Source organism: Prinia subflava, chromosome 3 (genome assembly GCF_021018805.1).
Source record: "Prinia subflava isolate CZ2003 ecotype Zambia chromosome 3, Cam_Psub_1.2, whole genome shotgun sequence".
Lineage (NCBI taxonomy): Eukaryota > Metazoa > Chordata > Aves > Passeriformes > Cisticolidae > Prinia > Prinia subflava.
The window spans coordinates 37,664,623-37,683,638 of NC_086249.1; the positions used below are offsets into that span (position 1 = coordinate 37,664,623).

The following is a 19,016-nucleotide window of genomic DNA, read 5'->3' on the forward strand; positions in this document are numbered from 1 at the left end:
TCTTCCTCTTCCTCCTCGCGCGCCTCCGCCTCTCGCCCCCGCCCCGCGCGTGCCCGTGGGGACGAGCGCGCCTCCACCGGTGCGCGCCCGCGTGAGCGCGCGTGGAGGGTGCGAGCGGGGCCCGCGTGTGCCTGTGTCCCTGTGTCCCTGTGTGCCTGTGCCCGGTGCCTGTGTGCCCGGTGCCTGTGTCCCTGTGTGCCCGGTGCCTGTGTGCCTGTGCCCGGTGCCTGGGTGCCTGTGCCCGGTGCCTGTGTGCCCGGTGCCTGTGTGCCCGGTGCCTGTGTGCCCGGTGCCTGTGTCCCTGTGTGCCTGTGTGCCTGTGTGCCTGTGTGCCCGGTGCCTGTGTGCCTGTGTGCCTGTGTCCCTGTGTGCCTGTGTCCCTGTGTGCCTGTGTCCCTGTGTGCCTGTGTGCCTGTGTGCCTGTGTCCCCGTGTCCCTGTGTGCCTGTGTGCCCGGTGCCTGTGTGCCTGTGCCCGGTGCCTGTGTCCCTGTGTGCCTGTGTCCCTGTGTGCCCGGTGCCTGTGTGCCCGGTGCCTGTGTCCCTGTGTGCCTGTGTCCCTGTGTGCCTGTGTCCGGTGCCTGTGTGCCTGTGTCCCTGTGTGCCTGTGCCCGGTGCCTGTGTCCCTGTGTCCCTGTGTGCCTGTGTCCCTGTGTGCCTGTGTGCTCCCGCATCTCCGGGCCGACACCGTGGCGTGCCGGTGCGGTGTGCGCGGCTGCTGGGAGCTGCTGTTCCCCGCATGGCTCCGTGGGTTCCCGCTGTGGTTGTGCCGCGGGGTTGAGGGCCGCGGCTGGGACAGGGCCCGCACTGTGCTCGGGGGCCATCCCAGCAGGGATGCGAGCGGGTGCTGCGAGCGGGAATTATGTGGGTGCTGAGTGCTTTCAGTATGCGTTGAGGCACACAGTCATAGAACTTGGGTTTGTATTGGAAAGGATTTTTAAAGCTCATTTACTCTAATCCCTGTGCAATAAGGATGAGAGCAGGAACGTCTTCAACTCGATCAGGCTGCTCGGAGCTCTGTGTGTCCTGACTTTGAATGTTTCCTGGTACGGAGCATCTGCTACCCTTCTGGGCAACGCGTGACAGTGTTTCACCACCTTCACCGTAAAAACGTCTTCCTTACCCTTAGTGCAGATCCACGCTCTTTTAGTTTAAAACCATAACCCCTTGTCCTGTCACTACATGCCCTGCCAGAAAGTCCGTTCCCATGTTTTTACAGGCTCTTTTAGGTACTGGATTGCTGCTGTGAGGTCTCCCTGCAGCCTTCTCCAGATGGAACAGCCCCAGTTCTCTCAGCCTGTCTCCATAGGAGAGGTGCTCCAGCCCTCAGAACATCTTTGTGTCCCTCCTCTGGACTCACTCCAGCAGGTGCGTGTCCTTCCTGTGCTGGTGAGCCCAGAGCCCTGCACCGGGCTGTGTAACACAGCAGTGTCTCAGTCCCTGTCCCCACAGCAGTGCCCCAATCCCTGTCCCCACAGCAGTGCCCCAGTCCCTGACCCCACAGCAGCCCCTCTGTCCCTGTCCCCACAGCAGTGTCTCAGTCCCTGTCCCCACAGCAGCCCCTCAGTCCCTGTCCCCCCGGGCTGCGGGCAGCGCACAGCAGGGCTGAGGCTGCAGGGGTCAGCAGCGTGTGAGGCTCTGCAGCGGCGTGAGTCAGTCCGAAAGCGTCTCGGATGCTCGGATTTGTTGCCTTCTTTGGTAGGAGACGCTCTGTCTCGGCTTTGTGAACTCCTCCGTCCAATTTGGAGACAGAAACCTTTGAAAGAGAAGCTGAGGTTCATGTGCAAGCGTCGTGTCCCCAGCTGTAAGGAACACGCTCAGCCACCGAACAGCACGGGAGTTTGCTGAGGACCTCTTTCCGGAGCCCAGGGGTTCTGTCTATCGAGGGATGCTGTTCAGCCATCCGGGCAGGAGCTGGAACAACACTCAGACTGAAAGTGTGCCTGTGTTCAGAAGTTAATACAAAATGAAGCTATGGAAAGCAGCTGTCTGTCCTGCCTGAAAACAGTCAGAACTTTTTAGCTTATATGCTTCAGGCCACAGCTAAGTGACCTTTCTTTCCTCTCCCCCTCTTCTGTCCAGGAAGAAGAAATGCGATGAAAGCCTGACCTTTATGTGTTTTGGTTGAAAGCTTTCTGTTCTTAGCTGTGATCTTAGAATGATTAGGTTTCACGTGCTTGCTATTTTTTGTTTTGTCATTATGGTACATACATGTAAAAAAGGTCTGTCATTGCTTCATGCTCTCCATCTTCACAGAAGACATATGTGGTATTCGTGTGCAAACCCAGAAAACTTTACTAAATCAGTTCACAATCTGAAGTTCATTCATATCACCTTATCCTCATTAAAAGTCCTCACTGGCAGTAATGAATTTGGAAAAATGCCAGTAACAGAATTAGCCAAGTGGATGGTGAGCTATGTTAAGACCCTGAATGACAACTGTAGCTTCTACTGTTATATGCAAATAGAGCCACATTTTTCCATCCTGCTCTTCTGTGTTTTTTTAAAATTTCACTCAGGCTTTATGCCTTCAGAGTTGTAAGCACTGGGAGCAGGGATTACCATCACTTACATTAGCAGAATGCCTAAGAAAACTGGATCTCAGTTTGGTCCTATTGAAACAGAAATTAGTGAAATTCTACAGTATCTGGTTGTGGAGGGTGAAATATTCCACAATAAGAAAAGGCAAGACAAAAAAGATTTTTACTGCTCTTTTCATGGTCTGGAAATCAGGTGTGGAATTTGAATAAGCATGAAGGGAAATTTTGGCAGAGCCTAGGCCTGGAGAGATATTTTTTCACCATCAGCTCTGCAATATGCGTTAGGAGAGAGTGTGTTGGCAGCCCCCTTGCAGTTAGTGACTATTGCCACTCTGAGAACCATCCCCACAAGACACATAATTTTCAGCAGTGTTAGTAGCAGCAATAAAGCTAATAATCCTCTTCACTTTGATAAAAACTACCTGCATGAAAGCAAGGTACTTCAGAGCATACAACTCGCATTCCTCCTCTCTTCCCATTGTTTAATTCTGTTGAGTTTAAACCCGATGCTTGTTTTACTTTGTGCCTTTCTAATTAAATATAGTATGCCAAGAAATAGTGCAGCCTTCTAATGCTGTTTGTCCTCAATTAACTTGATCTTTCTGGGGGTTCATTGTACTCTTTCTCCTTGTTCTTTGTCTCATGTCTGTTTACACTGTAATTGTCCTGGGGCCATGTTTTTATATGTGCCTTCCACAGCAAGGCTGCAGTCTTAATTATTTGAAAGACACTATCATAATAAGTGCAGTTAATAATAACTTTCTTCCTTCTACTTTGTCTGCTGCACACCACCTTCTGCCCACCCCTGACAATACACAGTCATTTATTTGCTTTTTAATTCCACAATCTTCATCTGCCTTTTTTTTCCCTCTTTTTTTTTTTTAATTTGACATTTACTTACAAAGTTGTTGTTTTCACTTTGTTATTTTTTTGTGCCATATTAAGGCCTGTTCTGCTAGACCTTGTGCCAAACCATACACATTTCATTCCCCAGATAATTTTAAATGCAAATATATGAGCAGGGGGAAGGATGAGTGGACAGAGAGATTTCTGGTCCTCATACATGAGCAGTGCAGTGATCTGCTAGTGTGGATATTATTAATGTTAGTAATTATTGTGAGGCTCAAGATGCTACTGAGAAACTTCTTCCACATCAACAACTGATCTCAAGGAGATGGTTTCAATATTCCCTGAGGATGCTGGAAACTGGTTCCAGTCATTCTGTGTTTTGGGGTTAGTTTCAAAATCAGAGAATCACGGAATCATCTGAGTTGGAAGAGACCTACAAGATCATCTAGTGCAGCCATCAGCCCAGCACCAGCATAGTCCCCACTTAAAATCTCCCCCCAGAACTATTCATTGTGGGTACAGTAAGCAGTTTGTAATGCCCAGCAGAGAGTGAAGATGCCCTTAGCTGGGTGACAGTGTGCTCACCTGGAGACCTGAGGTTTACTGTTGTTCAGACTTCATCACTTGTTTTGTGGGAGCAGGAAGCAAGCTGCTGAAGTGCCTTACACCTCCAAGGAGCTCTTCCCTGCTGGCTCTGGGTGGAGGACTGGTCTTTCCTTGGTCCACAGTGACTATCTTGCTGCTTCCTCAATTGGAGCTATGCTTACTAATATCTGGTCAAAAAGATTTCAAGTGCAAAACAAGATCATCAGGAATTTATTAGTGATATTTTTGGGTTTATGCAATGCCTGGGGCCCTCGGGCATGGAGCAGCAGCAGTGGGTGGGACAGCAGAGTTTTTGACCCTTATCACTAACTCTGTGATTAATCTCCTGCACACTTGTGCTTACAAAGGTACTGGGTATCTGGAGGGCTGCTTGCCCTGTGCACCTCTGTTTTCCTGGTTTTTCTGTATAATTCCCTCCTTCACTGGGCGTTTCAGCAGGGAAGCTTTGGGGAAGCCTTGGAGAGAGTCTCTTACTCCTCCCCACTCCCCAGTCCTGCTGGCAGCTGGCATGGCCCCCCTCCACCTTCCTGCTGGTTATAATCGTGGCTGTGTGTTTCTGCAGACCCCTGGTTCAGAGAGGGGCCGTAGCCTCCCCTTTACACTCCTTAGTGTTCCTTTTCCCGTCAGTGTTTATGAAAGACTTTCGCACATAACCCAGATGAAAAACTCCCTTGTGCCGAGCTGAGCATTGCCATATGGCAGAGAACACGTCAGAGTAAACATGTATTTAAAGGACACAGAAATTCTGCATGTGTAGTAGGTCCAGATTTCTGGATCTGCAGTAGCTCATTTACTCCTTTTCCATCCACAGCTTTTGAAAGTTGCTTCCTACACAAACTTCTCTATTTTTATTCTAGCAAGAGACAGCAAAAAATTAAAGTAAACCCCCGAATTTTGTTGTAGTGAGTGGTAAATGGTCATTGCTAACTGATGCCCTGCACAGAATGTATAAATATAGTTGAAACAGATAAAGTTTTGTTTGATTTCTGAAATCTGCTCCTGTTGTGGGAATTAAAACAAATCTTTTGAAGATGCATGGTCTGCCATTAAATTGCTTGGGCTGAATTACTGAATCCAGGCAAAGAACCAATTTTGCTCCCTGAAAAGTAAGGCTGACTGAATTTGTTAAAATGTTAATCATAGAGCAAGCCTGTGTGTCCCTGGGGCGAGATGCAATTAGAGTTAAAAGTTCACAGCATAGAAAGTTTTTTAACTGTCTAGTTTTACATCTTGACTGTAGGGAGAGGAGTTGCCACTGTACATTGAAGACATTGTTCTACAGCCTTTGCAAGTTGTTGGTTTCAGCTGCGAAGATTTTAAAAGCTGCTTTTGTTGGCAGCCTAGGACACATCCGTGACCTTATTAAAGTGGAAGTGAAAGCTCTCTTTTTTTTTCTTCTTCTTTTTTTTTTTTTTTTTTTGCAACAGTAAATCTACTAATTTTACAGTCAGTTGAACAGCAATAGATTAATTTGTTTAAAGTCTGCATTCACAAAGAAAATGTGAACTTCGCTGCCTTGAATACCCGAAACTACAGTGCGATATTTAAAGGGTAGAAACTATTACAACTTGCCCTAGAATGGTCCAAGCAGTTCCCTGTCACCTGCTTCTCAGCACAGGTGCTGACCTCCCCGTCTATTCTATCCCTCCTGACAGACTAGCAGCCAGGCTGGGGCTTTGTCTGCAACAGAGAGCGCTTTTCCAATGACTGGGCCAGTTTTCTTCAGCAACCACAGGAAGCAGAATAAAGAAAAGGTTAAGGGGCAACGCAAGGGTCAGAATGGGTTAAATTTAGTTAACATCAGAGGTTATAGCTTTTAACAAGAGCATGAAGGAAACTTATTTGAAGATGCAATTTGTTTCTTCTTTGTCAACCATTATTGTTTTTTGCTCTATTGATAGTGACAGCTTAACAAAGTTTTTATATGCCAGGGTTTTCATCCTTTAGAGGATAAAGAACTGTGATGCAAAAAAGAGATGCAGGTGGAAGACTTTATAAAGCCTCCATGATTTTCAAATTGAGGGTTGAAAGTAGGCTCCCTGCGTGGCTAAGTCAAAAATAATTTGTAAATGTTAAAAAAAATACACATTATGGACAGAGGAATTGCCCTTTTTTTTCCCTCTCCAGTGTAGCTTGCCAAGAGTAGTGTTTCATCGGAAGCCTTACAATCTGCCTGATTTCATCTGTATTTTTTTCCAAGGTAATCTTATTTTCTTTTTTATCACTCTCCAAAGATGATGAAAGTCAAAGGCCTTTAACAACAGTCTTCATCATCTCCCTTCAAGATATTTTAGTTTATAATGTACGATGCTGGGATTTTTGTGGGTTTTTTCTTCCAATTGAGTGAAGAAGCAGAAACTAGAAAGTGCACTCAGTGTACTTGCAGTGTTAGGTTCTCAGTCAAATTCTTGGAATGCAAAATGAGGACAGTTTTAAGTCTTTCTGAAAATTATTAAAGAAAAATAATTTTTAATGGGTCAGTAGCATTTTTTACAAATTCATACACTTTGTACAGATCATCTTCTTCCAATTATTTTTAATCAAAGTTAATAAAATCACTATATTTGTTGTTGTTGTTTTATCCTGATACAAAGTAAAGAACTGAAATAAAACATTAATTAAGTCTGATAACAATTCATACATACAAACAATTCATTTTGGTAGGTTTCTTTTTTCTTTTTAACATGTTTTCCTCAAGGGGAGAAAAAAAGCTTATGTGATCATCCAGTCTCCCTGTCCATCTGTCTCTCTGCAAGTTCTCTCAGCAGTTTCAATTTCTTGGACAATTTAGCTCAGTTTGGCAAAGAAATAGGAGTCTCAAAGACACTGTACATTTATAATGACTATATGTATTTCGGACAAAGTTTGTGAAACCAGTGGAGAGACCTTCAAATTGGTGTCTTGTTCTGGCAGAAGGGTTCATCCAGCTGACCAGCCTGTATATGTGTGTGGGCTGCTCAGGTAGACACAGGTGTTATCAGACCTGATTGTGGCTTTTCAGTACTTAAAGGGGGCTTGTAAAAATGGGGAAATTAACTTTTTACACTGGCAGATAGATGTAGGGCATAGAGAATGGTTTTAATCTAAGAGGAGAGATTTAGACTAGACTTCCTTTAGTTAGGAAGAATTTCTTTTCTCAAGAGAGTAGTGGGACAGTGGCACAGGCTGCCCAGAGAAGTTGTGGATGCCCCATCCCTGGAAGTATTCAAGACCAGGTTGGATGAGGCTCTGAACAACACAATTCAGTGGGTACCATCCCTACCTTTGACAGAGGGGTTGGAACCAAATAATCTTTAAGGTCCTTTCTGAGTCAAGCCACTCTATAATTCTATGATGCCATGATCAGCTACAGTCCACAGTGTCTTTTGCCTTGCTATCTGTGCAGGGGATGCACGGGTGATGTGTAAGGCTGAGGGGGATGTTGAGATGGGAGAAAGAGCCAGAGCATTTTGACAGCAACTGAGAGGTGTAGGGAACGTGCTGGGGTGATTTGGATCTAAAATCTTGGGATTTGATACTGTAAGTCTGCTGTAGAAGGTAAGAAGACTGGGAACTGACAACACAAGCCTCAACAATTCAGGTATCAGTTATTTCAGTGCATTTCAGTCATTTCTCTACACAGGAGAAATTTTATCTGATTTGCAATGTTATTGCTATTAGTGTGACAAAGGCTTGAAATTTCCAATACACTTGCTTATGTTAGCTCAGGCTAGTGGTGGGTTCCCAGCTGTAGAGCCAAGAGCTGGTTTTGCTCTCCAGAGGGCTGGATTATGCCTTTTGGTGCACGTGATCACTTTGACTTTTCTGAGAGGGTTCTGTTTGGAATCAGTTAGTATGAACTCTTTTGTTGGTGTAGAATTTTTTTCCCTAGGGGACAGCTAGCACATTTAGAGAAAGTCTGTGCAGGTCACAGATAGAAACATTTGCACTGGTATGGTGTAGAGGCTGGTGTATAGACTCTTGACTGGCTAAGGACTAGAGAAGGGGAGGAGGGAGCTGGAGAAATACAGGGCATTCTCTGTCCCCAAGGATGGGGAAGGTGGCACAATCTGGCTCACCCAGCTGAGCACTGTGCATCCCCCTCTCTTTGGTCCACACAGGGGCAGCCTCTGCTGAGGAGGTGACTTTGAAAGGTGAAAAACAAATGAGAAAAAGTATGTATCTCCACAGCCCAGACAGACTGGCCTGGAAGAACACAACAAAAACTCCCACTTACTATTCTGCTCACAAGCTGCCACCAAAACTCAGCTGTGAGGAGAATAAGAGCATCTTTTTAAAAATGTAAAACTGTCTTTTTTTTGTTGTTGTTCTGAGCTGCTCTTACAGGCTTTAAAGCATTAATTTCAAAAGCTTCACAAAAGCAGCAGGCATCAAACAATCCAGGCTGAGTGGAAGCTCGGGGAGGAGAATTGCAAAGTAAGTTGTGAGGGTGATGGCTGCAGACACGGAAGCAGGGTTATTTGTTTGTTACAAGTCAGTGATCATAGCTTGCTTTTAAAGATGGAGCAGCAGAGAAGGAGAGTTAGAGCAGCCCAGAGAGCCCTGGATTCACACAGCCTAAAGTTCAGCTACATCTTTTGTCTCATGCTTCTGTTGTCTGGGTGATTCTTGGATTGGGAGTCAGGAGATGTGAGTTTTGTCTGCAGTGCTGACGTGCCCTGTGACCTTGGACAAGTCTGTTCATCCCTGTGCTTCTCCTCTCATCTTTTTGCTCACTTAAAATCTCTCTCCCTTTTTCCTTACAGTCTTTCCCTAATTATACATCTGGACCATGGCTATCAGAATGTAGCTGTGCTCCCAGGTTAGGCACTGCTATTGTCTGAGTGAACCATAAAGAAATCCTGCACTGAGCACTTCATAGAACTGTTCTGTTATCTCAGGGTTTCACTGACAACCTTAATAAAATAAAAGACTTCAAAAGACTGAGTGTTCCTGCCTACTGCCCAACTGCATGCTTTTTCTGTAGCATCTTGAACAAGAAAAAGCATAAATTGTGATCCCTGGATTGTCAGAAAATAATGATTTATAGTATTTCATACTTCCTGATTATTTGCAACATATTTTTTGTTCCTGAAATCTCAGCAGTAACTTCAGTACTTCACGGTGCCTAATTTTCTTCAAAGTGAATTATAAACCAGTATGCTGCTATATATCTTCCTCATTTTGATAGGTTTTCCTTAATTTTGCTCTTTTGTGGAGGTGCAGTTCACGTGTCTGAGACTAGGGACAAAGCCTCCTTCAGAATTAATTACACAGTACCTCTGAAGTCTACTCTATTTTATCCCCATAAGGATGGGGTCCAGTGCCAGGGTAACTGGCTCTGCAATGTGATCTCAGCAAAACTGAGTCTGTTCTTTAAGTCCAGCTTGCTTTGTGTGCACTGCTTTACGTGGTCCAAGATGCCAACATCATATAAAAAAATTCCTACTATGCTCCTGGGAAAAAAAATGACATCCTTCTGCAACAAAGTATGCATACCAATAACCCATATCTGCCCTTGCATCTCCTTCTGTTCTAACCAGAATTCAGACTGGATTTTTCCATGAGATTCGTAGGGAAACTCATCATCCAGACTTTTGTGTTTCACATTTTCCTACAGTGTTGTGTCTTTTGTCTTTATATCAGGTGTGCTCTCAGACAGCATCTACAGCAAACCTCTCATAGCTGTGTCAGCTTTCAGCATCCTGCACGCATTGCCTGATCCCAGAGTCTGCACAGTTGTGGTTCCAGATCCCACAGAGCAACACCTCGTGTTTAACTTCAATAGTCTCCCTCCCCTTTCCCTTCTGCCCTCCCTCCACATCATATAGGATTATAAGAACAAGTTTTCAGCTTCAGGAGAAAGAGCTATCAAAGACAATTTAGTATTTTGTGATAGAAGTGCAGAATTGGAGAATAATTTGGGTTGGAAGGGATCTCAGGGAGTCATCTGCTCCAGTGGTATACTAAGAATTTTGGACTCTGACCACAACTTGGGTGAAAAAAAACCCTCTTGCTTATCTGTGAATCAGTTCAGGAATCAGCAGGACTTGAGTGACTCCATGATGCTCCCCTTTTACATTCTAATGAAGGGTGGAGACCCTCAGGTATGCATTTTCTTAGAAGCAGTTACAGTCCTACAAGCTCAGTCCACTTCAATATAAGAAAATAATCTGTATTTGAATAGAACATTGAAGACTTGTTAATAATTTTAAAGCACTTTAGTTGTTGTGCTGAGACAACTCTGCATTCCAATCAGTTTATATATTACTTGAGTTCCTATGCCAGTGATGCTTACATAGTATCAGACCATAAGTTATCTACATAAATTAAACATGGTTGATGGAGCTACAGAAATGAGTAATAATTTTTCTTTAAAGAGCAGCAGGAGGTAATTGTTTTTATAAGGAATTCAGAAACTAGCTCTGCATCAGAACATATAATTGTACTCAGAAATTAAATAAATTATTCCCATATTCAGCTAAGACCAAGTAACCATCAAACATAGATGGTGTTAGAAAGATTGAGCGTTTATTCATGCTGTTGAGGTTCACATACATTTATTCTGTTTAAATTTGTAGAAGGAAAATCATTCTGAAAAATATGCAAGTATAAGTTCTATATTTTTGACCACAACACTATCTTTAAGAAAATCTGGATTTACTAATCTGCAGCTATGTAGTGTTTCCCTATCTTCAATGTAGTATAAATTTGGTGTCTAGTTAAGTGTTTAGTTAACAAGTAAGGGCATGAGCATACAAAGAGAAACTGAAATTTCTGGTTTGTCTGCTTATTTACAAACAAATAAAGCAACAGAGCTGGAATATTTTTTTTAAGATGCAAATCTCGTTAATCTGAACCAACATGTTTCAACATGTCTCTGAAAAAGATAAGAGTTCTTGTTAGCTATTTCATGTCTGGTTAAAAATAAAGTGGGAGAAATCACAGTATCTTTTCTGAAATGGCCAAAAAAGGGAAAAAGTTAAAAACAAGCCTAGAAACCGGGCCATTTGGTGCTTTATTTAGTGGTTCTTTTTCCATTAGCTCACCCTGCTTTTGTAAACTTTGGAAAGGAATGCTGTGTTATAACAGTAGCATTTGCTTTGCTTTTACAGTTCCATATGTGGATAATGAAAAACAACTGTAATTTGTGAGCTTGAAGTATAATTAACTGATGCCCTAAAAGGTAAACACTTTCTTCTAATTATGTCAAAAAACCCAGTCATTAGCCAAGCAAAGTGATTTATATAGAGGAAATGTAACAAATATCTGAATAAATATATAGAGGCTGTCCCACTGTATTTTATTTTGTTTTAATTGTAATTCCTTTGGTGTATTTCTGATAAAATTTAATGTAGTATATAATGTAGCATTTAGCTGGAGCCAAAGGCTTTGCTCAAGAGGAGCAAAAGACAGGTCCAAGTTTTCACTCTATCAGCTTCATATCAAAATTTGTGATCTCTCATTGCTCCAGGCTAGGCATGTGAACCTAGTTTTCTACATTCCCACGTTCACAAACTGACAGCAGGAGAAACAGGAAAAGCATACAGAATTTCCAAATTTGGATGTTGTCAGTGAAATTAAATAATTAGCTTTTGGTTGTCAATCAGTATGTTTTTGTAGGAAGCTACTGATCTTTTCCTCTTGAACAGATTTTGTCAAAGTGTAGAGCCAAATTATTTGGTATGGAAATGCCCTGAGACTCTTCATACGTTCTTTGCCCTCTGCAGGCTGGGTTTTCTAGCTGAACTAAATTTCATTAAGTAGACTAATTACTAATTTCAGTAAATTGTGCCTCAGTAATCAAGGGCTCAAGCTTAGGGCTCAAGCTGAGCCCTGAAAAGAATAAAATAGAAATAGAAATAGAAATAGAAATAGAAATAGAAATAGAAATAGAAATAGAAATAGAAATAGAAATAGAAATAGAAATAGAAATAGAAATAGAAATAGAAATAGAAATATAGGAATAGAAATAGAAATAGAAATAGATAGAAATATTTAAGTTGGAAAGGACCTACAGCAATTATTCAGCCCAACTGCCTGACTTCTTCATGGCTGACCAAAAGTTAAAGAATGTTATTAGGGGCATTGTCCAAATGCTTGTTGATCGCTGGTGGGCTTGGGCCATCAGCCACCTCCCTAGGAAACCTGTTCCAGTGTTTGACCACCCTGTGGTGAGTCAACCCACTCATCTCAAAGATCCCCAGTCTGAGTTTCTCTGAATATTCAGAATAGTACATCCCCATGGAAATGTACTTTGTTTGGGACACAATTCAGTGGGGTAGAAGAGGCACAATATTCCACAGACAGGACATATTCTTTCAGTAAAAAAAAAAAGAAAAGCTGTTCAGTTTTTTTCCATAGAAACAGTTTCAGTGGAAAATTTGGACAACTCATAGATAATAACTGCTCACAAAGTTTGCCAGGAAAAAGGGCAGAACAACATTGTTTATTGACCATATAAGCACTTGTCTTTGTTGAAAGACAAGTTGAAGACTATGTGGGTTGGAAATATCTGCTGTAGACTGAGCAAAAGTAGAGTCCTAGGGTGGTAGTTCAGTCACTGGAATTGCATAATGTCATTTGCATAATCACTCCTGTAGCAGTAACTACTCGATACCTGCAGTTATGGTGGTAGTTTTGTTGAATGCATAAAAGAGGAATTAAAAAACCTGCAACTCCTCCCTTCCCAGTTCCCTGTTGATAGGAGAAGGCCCCATTATCTGGGGCAGGCACATAGGGATGTGCACTTCAGCAAAGGGTTATGATCTGTGTTCATTACATGCAAATTTGCTGGAGCATTAATCTGCTAGGCATTAACATAATATCAGTTGGTGCCTCAGAGTAATTCTCATCTGATCTAAAGCATTCCTCATGTAAGCAAAACAGTTTGCCTACATAGAGAAATTATGAACTAACCATATCAAAATCAGCAAATGTGAACCAGAGTTGAATGTGACCTGATTATATGTGCAAAGCTCCACTGCCTTACAGGCAGTTTATTCAGTTAAATAATCAAATTAAACAAGATAGTCCTAAATACATCTTGCTTAACTTGATTACTTAAATAAGCAGCCATCTGGCATGAATGACACAGATTAAGTTCTTCCTTAATTTTTTCTTCTTTTCATTTTTCAACACCAGAATTGTTTTGCACCTTGTGCTTATTTCGTGTTACTTCGCTGCTGGAGTATCTTCATGTAGAGATTGGGGGCAGAAGTTAATAGATATTATTACACGAGTACAAGCTGAACTCAGTGTCTCTGCAACTTGATATTAATCAGCCGAAAGGAGTACATTAGCAACCCTATTTATACAATTATTTTAGCCACAGGAGAATTAATTTGTTGCTAGAAGAATACAGCTGAAATTTGTCAGTATTAGAAGGCAAGGAAATGCAAGTGAAAATCCTAGCAAGTTTAAGGAATCCAGTTCCCTATTTGAAGTCGAAGACCTGATTTCATTTAAAGCATTTTCGTCTCATTGAACAAGAAACACTTTTTGCTAGTCTTTATTAAATAGGAAATGCTTTCGGGTTAACAAAGTGTTACTTAAGGTCTGATTCTGTGTGTTAGAAGTGCTTTACACATTTCCTACTGACTTTGAAGGCATAAAAGGCTGGAGAAAAGTTTTGTATGCAGGAGAGTGCTGAAGAGCTGGGACTGCTGAGGGGCTCCCTGGCATGTACCTGCAAAAATCTTTGCTTGGAGGTTTAGATAGTTATAGTTACAAGAATTGTACTACAGTGAAATTAGAAAAAAGCAAATGATGTTTCATGGGAGTGGAATGTTTTTTACAGTGACCTTATATAGTCTCTTGCTTGCCAATGTGTGCTGTGCTCTGCAGTGTCTTGAGGAGAGAGCATCCTCAATTCTGACTTGTGTAATCTGTGGATAGTGTGACCAGCAGTTATTCCTCTCTCTTGAGGATGCAGGCCTGTGGAGCTTGACATAGCTCCCAGCACATACATCAGTTCTGACATTTGGGTCTCTAAACACTCACTTTTACCAAATGCTTTCAGATCCCACTCGCTTTTGTTACGTGACTCTGGAAAGCCCACGTGCGTGTGTATTGCTGTGGCATTCTCCCCACGCCTGTCCTGGGCCTGTCAGCTGGAGAATGTGCCCATCTGCCAGCTGTATTTGCTGTGACTGATCTATTGCCATTCCCCTCCCAACTGCTCCCATTTGGCAGTGGAGGGCTGTCCATAGGGAAACAGCAGAGCTGGCAGTTCCAGCTGTACTTGCACTTACCCCACAAGGGTGTGACGGAGATGAGGTGTTAAAAATCCTTTTTTATTTGTATCCACGTGCAGCATAAGGTGAACTTCTAAAAAAGGAGAAAAAAAATTGTGAGGTGCTTAGGGTGGGCAACTGTGTGTGCTGGCAAGGTGGCTGTTGTGATTTAACCCCAGCTGGCAGCTAAGCACTACGCACCTGCTCGCCCACTTCACACACACTCTCTCCCCCTCCCACACACACACACACTCCTCACCTGTGGGATGGGGAGAGGAGTGAGGAAGGAAAAGAAAATAGAAGCCGTGGGCCGAGATAAGAACAGTTTAATAACTGAAACAAAATAAAATATAATGTAATGATAATGGTAAATCTATTAATAATAGAGAGGGAGAGAGGGTGATAAAACCCCAGAAACACACGTGATGCACAGCACAACTTCCCACCACCCACTGGTTGATGCCCAGCCTGTTCCTGAGCTGGAGTCAACCCCACTCTCAGCCAACACTCCCCAGTTAATAAACTGAGTGTGATGCTCCATCCTTTCCATGCTCTCCCCAGGCTTCTTGTGCAGCTTCTCACTGGCACAGCATGTGACACTGAGAAGTCCTTGACTTAGGGTGAGCACTACTTAGCAACAACCAAAACATCACTGTGTTACCAACATTATTCTCACACTGAGTCTGAAACACAGCGTTGTACCAGCTATCAAGAAAATGAACTCTGTCCCAGACAAAACCATGACACTGACTCCATGGGAAGCTAAGGTTCCTGGACTTAGTGTTTGCCTCCTCTTACTCCAAGACCTTTAAAATTAATTTCTTTTCTCTATGATGCCATTTCCCCTCTCACCTGTTGCCTTGTTGGGTTAGCCAGCAGGTTCCCCAGGGAGTTTTCACTGTGTTTCACTTGATGTTCATACAGTGACCTTCACCGTAGGGATACACAGCTGCCAGGGCAGCAAGAAAGACTGTCCACCAACTGAGCCACAGTTCCCTGGCTGCACAGCTGCTCCTAACCTGTGGGACACACAAGGAAAACCTTTTAATGCACACCTCAATGAAAAAGTTTACTTTAGCTCTGCTGATTAGTTCTGTCACACTAAGAGCTCACCACATTCACCCCTGGCTCACCTCTCAGGAGGAACTGGGCAGATCAAGACAACTCTGTGGTATCTTCGAGTCCTATCCAGCCGGAGTCTTCACACAAGAAGAAAAATCCAGAGCAAGAATATCTGTAGAAAAGGACCTAAGTAGCATTGCTGTGGTATCAAACCAAGTAGTATTGCACAAATTCAGTCTCATTTTCTTAGGTCAAAATACACATAACAGCACAGAGTTATGTGGGAACGGATGACTAGAAGACTCTTGTTCCTTTGGGTTTATCAGTTTCATAATATTTCAAATATTTCATAATATTTGAATATTTTTTCCACCTACAGCAAAGATGCCAGTATGGCAGGTTTATCTCATTCCAATGTTATTCTGAATTTATATTTTAATGTAAATGTAAGAATGAGATGTCCTTTCCATTATTTAGTTAGAATAACCTTTCCTCCTCCCCACCCTGCACATACACACACCCAATAGGTCTGTTAGTTGTAGTAATTAGCTCAATGTGCTAATGACAGTTTCCAGGGAAAATGCTGACAGGACTAATTAATGGGTGAATTCCACTTTAGTAAATGTATGGGCAATTTTCTAAATGCAGATGGCATGGTCCACCCTAACAGGGGCCCAGTCTAGAGCTATTTAATACACCAAGTGTCTGGGGAAAGTGGCTAATTTGTAAAGTGCTTCATGATACTGTGTTGGGTTTGCATGGCCAGGTTGTGGTAGTGGAGGCCCACAGGAGTGGTCTAGGAGAAGCTGTCAGAACCTTCTCCAGTGCCCATCAGAGCCAATGTCAGCCAGCTCCTCGCACACATCAGTGGTGGCAGCAGTGCCTCTGGGATAACACAGTTAAGAAGAGAGAGAAAAGATGTTGAGCAGAAGTAAACAGGAAGCAGAGATGAGGAACAGCTCTGCAGACACCAAGGCCAGTGAAGAAGGAAAGGCAGAAGGTGCTCCAGGCACAGGAGAAAAGGTTCCCGTGCAGCCTGTGGTGAAGATTGTTGTGGAGCAGAGATCCACCTGGAGCCCATGGAGGGCCCCACGCCAGAGAAGGCTGTGACCCGTGGGAAGTCTGTACTGGAGCAGGTTTGTTGGCAGGAGCTGCGACCCCACAGGGGACCCATGCTGGAGGAGCCTGTTCCTGAAGGATGGCACCCTGTGGAAGGACCCTTGTGGGAGCAGCTTGTGGGAAGGACTCACACCTGAGGAGCTCATGGAGAGCTGTCTGCGGTGGGAGGGATCCCAGTCTGGAGCAGGGGAAGAACTGGAGCAGTGCTCCCCTTGAGAAGGAAGCAGCAGCAGAGACAACGTGAATTGACTGCAGCTCCCATTCCCCAGCTCCCTGAGCCACCTGCGGGGCGGAGGCAGAGAATATCAGGAGCCAGGCCCAGGAAGAAAGGAGGGGTCAGGGAAAGGTGTTTGAAGATTTGTGTTTATTTCTTATATTATCCTGCTCTGACTTGTTTGGTGATAAATTATTTTTCCCCCTGTAGCTGAGCCTTTCTTACCCGTGACAGTCACTAGTGAGTGATCTCTCCCTGCCCTTACCTCGACCCATAAATCTTTTGTTATATTTTCTCTCCCCTTCCCAGCTGAGAAGGGTGATGACAGAGCAGCTTTGGTGGACACCTGGCATCCAGCCAGGGTCAAGCCACCAGATACTGATTAGAAGAGAAATGATGCTTATACTTGCTTTCCAATGCATTATTCATTTCTCAATAGTATGGAAATGCGATGTCCTTTTTTATGTTCACCTTTTCCAGACCTGTCCATTGAATCATGAGGAAGGAATGAATGTGCAGTGTCATTAGAGCATTCACATGTTTTTTCCTGCCAGCCTGCACCTCCCAGTCACAAGGTTATTTTGTGTCATAAAAAGAAAAGAGCAACGGGACGCTCACTTTGGCTGTAACAGAAGCTAAAAGAGTGACATACACTAAAACATTTGCTTGCAAGCATTAATCCTGCCCCTGCAGGTCCAAGGAGACTTGGACCCTCCTCCTGGTGTTTGCTAGCTCTTTTGTTCTGAGCTCCACTGTAAACATGGTATTTATTGACTTAATTCTGTCATACAAGATTCCAAATCTCCACATGAGGACAGAAAAGCGATGTTCTTACCTGTCAGCTCCCAGCAGAATCCAGGATTTTGCAATTTAGTTTCCTTCTGGCAGGAATAATCAACAAATGAATAGATTGTGGATTATTTTTTCTTTTCTACCATGCCCCTGTTATTAATGCACAGATGCTGTTCTGTGAACAAAGATGGTCACAAACAAAAGCACCTTCTCTTGCTAAATGCTCAAGACAGCTGCCAATGTCCCAGGAAGCAGTTGCATGTGAAGAATCACTTCCAGTGAGAGACCCAAGGGCAGAGAACTGTGCTTAACATCTGTGACAGTGATCCTGAAAGGAAAGGGAGGGACATGGGAACGAGTCTTGGGAGGGAGAGGCCCCTGACAGTGGTCAGGGTGGATGTTTGCAGAGGATGTACTGACAGAGTAGGTGGTGTTTCTTCCTCGGTGTACCCTTTTTGCTTTAGAATAGCTGTGTTTGTGTGCATTCATATACATGTTTGTACTTACATATCCATTCCTGTTTGTGGAAATGTGTATTTCTATTTTCTCAAGCGAAAAATTGCATTGCCTTCTTATTTTTTTTATAGAGTTTGACTTTTTTCTTATGCTATTTGTATTTTATCAATTTTACAACTCATCTGTGCCTTTATGTATCTCATATCTTGTGGCAATTGCCGAATTTAAGTAGTTTTCTGTTCCTTTCAAAACTTGTTCTTTGAGAAGCAGCAAACAGCCATTCTATTTTGTTTTCTCAATGCTATTAATAATTTTGATTCATAATTAATAATTTATCAATATCAGTCTTCTTTTTTTTTTTTTTTTTTTTGTAAATATCCCCATATTTTTAGTCACTTCCCATGAAAGTAGTTCCATAGCTTTAATATCCTTATCTTGTCATTTGTCGGCTCTAGCACATGCTTTTAGGGTAGTGAGACAGAACTGATAGAATGTCCTGGGTCTGAGTACATCCATACCACAGCATGATGGTGTTTTCTGTTTCGCTGTCTCTTTGCTTCCTGATAACTCCTGATATCATGTTTACCTCCTTGACCACAACTGGGTAATGGGCTGTTATTTCAGAGAGCTGTTCAAAGATCTCTTCCCTGGTGATAATACCTAATTTAGAGCCCATCACTGAACATCCATAGTTAGGATTGTTTTCCCTCATGCACATTACTTGGCGTTTTTCAGTGTTAGATTTCATCTTCTGTTTTATCCTCAAAGTCACTGCACAGCATAAAATCCATCTGCAGCTCTTCATACCCAGTTGTCATTGTTCCTCCCAGGCAATTTTGCAGCATCAGCAGACTTTGTCACCTCACTATTCACCCCTTGTCCACATCACTTATGAAAATCTTGGCCAGCACAGCTCCCTAGTGGTTATCTCCTTCACTGTGAAAAACCATCTCATCTTTTTCACCTTTTGTTTCACATCTTTTAACTACTTTAGGTTAGTCATTAATCCTCATAGGAGGATCTTTTGTGACAGCCCCACTTCTGTAAGATTCTTCATGAGGGACCAGAGTGGGATCTTTTTGGAGAAAATAAGAAAAAAAAAAAAAAGTAATAGCACAGAGTTCCTTGTACTCAGAGGGAAAAGTATGTATAAAGGTGGGTGAAGC

General features: G+C 43.1%; 1 long non-coding RNA gene across 3 annotated transcripts; it reads left to right on the plus strand.

Moving 5' to 3' along the window:
* Positions 1-16: 16 nt before the first annotated feature.
* Positions 17-5,408, plus strand: LOC134549184 (uncharacterized). Of its 3 annotated transcripts, XR_010080017.1 has the most exons (4): positions 17-79; positions 971-1,044; positions 1,218-1,366; positions 1,701-5,408. It is a non-coding gene; the product is annotated as an uncharacterized LOC134549184 (long non-coding RNA). The 3 variants fall into 3 exon arrangements; XR_010080019.1 differs by having other exon boundaries at positions 30-108; positions 971-1,366; XR_010080018.1 differs by lacking the exon at positions 17-79 and having other exon boundaries at positions 357-1,366.
* Positions 5,409-19,016: the final 13,608 nt, after the last annotated feature.